Below are 1,731 nucleotides of genomic sequence, written 5' to 3'. Positions count from 1 at the left end.
GGTCAAACGATTAAGGACTTCAACCGAGTTATGTGTAGTTATAATGTGATGAAGGTCACACGATTAAGGACTTCAACCGAGTTATGTGTAGTTATAATGTGGTGAAGGTCAAACGATTAAGGACTTCAACCGAGTTATGTGTAGTTACAATGTGATGAAGGTCACACGATTAAGGACTTCAACCGAGTTATGTGTAGTTATAACGTTGTGAAGGTGAAAGGCTGGAAGAGGTAATGGGTAATACGTATGAAACTTGGGTGATAAATGGACATCGTAGATGTTTTTACGGGATTTGTATATTCGGAACTAGTTGTTTTTGTTATGTTTTGTTGGGTAAATTAAGTGATATGACGTCACAAAAATAGCTACGATGGATCTATACAAACCTGTGTTAACCCGAATGTTTATCTTCAGATTTACATGTGATGTGTTCTAATGTTTAATATGGCGCTCGTTTTCTACTTTGTACGTTTACGGTACACTGTTTTCACAAATCACGAAATCCCCTTTTTGTGTGTGTGTGTGTGTGAGTAAACGCGTTGGAGAAAAATAAATTTCAACAAGAACACCAGGGGTCGCGAAGAATATTTTCGATCTCACATTCTGCGAACCCAACTCCCGCTTGAAGTTAAAATTAAGTTACACATAAGGAACCGATGACAACTTTCTCTCGGTCATCGGTTCAGTAGCTCAAGGTCACGTTTTCTTCCCCCTCAGCTGTCTCGATTCCATGCCTCCCCTCGTTCTCCCGTGACGGGCGCGTGACTAAAATGTTCACCGTGGTCCACGAGCCCACAGAATACGGTGGCGCGTCGAAAAGAGAATGTTAACAATGCAAGGCCTATTAATTCAAAATACTACTGACACACGTGCGTGGAATATTATTCTGTGTGCTGGTAAACTTCAATATTTGGACGAAATCCGTAATTTGATTCTGACGTCTTCTGCAACCCAAGAAACATGTGATTGTTTTACTTTTGATAAAAAAAATTGGTTTTTATTTGTTCATGAGAGCAAATGATACTCGGATAAAGATAACACATTAACTGATCTTTTTTTTTTTTTGTAATTATATTACAACTACGGGACCACCTCTTAAACTACAATTGTTTAGAGACAGATAATTATTGTAAGAACTTAATGAGGGAAAGCAAAGATTGTTTGATTGTCTTTTGAATTTCGCTCAAAGCTTGTTTGTTTTTAATTATGCACAAAGCTACACAAGGGCTATCTGTGCTCTGCCCACCACGGGTAACGAAACCCGGTTTCTAGCGTTGTAAGTCCGCAGACATGCCGCTGTGCCACTGGGGGGCCGCTCAAAGCTACACGAGGGCTATCTGCGCTAGCCGTCCCTAATTTAGCAGTCAGTGTAAGACTAGAGGGAAGGCAGCTAGTCATCACCGCCAACTCTTGGGCTACTCTTTTTACCAACGAATAGTGGGATTGACCGTAACATTATAACGCCCCCCACGGCTGAAAGGGCGAGCATGTTTGGTGTGACGGGGATTCGAACCCGTGACTCTCAGATTGCGAGTCGAGCGCCTGGCGATGCCGGATCCGAAAGCCAAGAAGACAAGAGCAACCAGAGAGATTTCATACCCTCGCCCCGCCCGCCGCTCCTTTCCGAGATTGTATGCGTTTATACTGAATAACGTAACATTTCACATTCGAAAACCCTTCTCAGATCCAGAATGATCAAAGATCCGGATTTTGTTGTTGTTGTTGTTGTTG

Source organism: Limulus polyphemus, unplaced genomic scaffold (genome assembly GCF_000517525.1).
Source record: "Limulus polyphemus unplaced genomic scaffold, Limulus_polyphemus-2.1.2 Scaffold3018, whole genome shotgun sequence".
In the NCBI taxonomy this organism is placed as follows: Eukaryota; Metazoa; Arthropoda; class Merostomata; order Xiphosura; family Limulidae; genus Limulus; species Limulus polyphemus.
The sequence above is the reverse complement of the archived record's forward strand: the minus strand, read 5'-3'. Positions refer to the sequence as shown.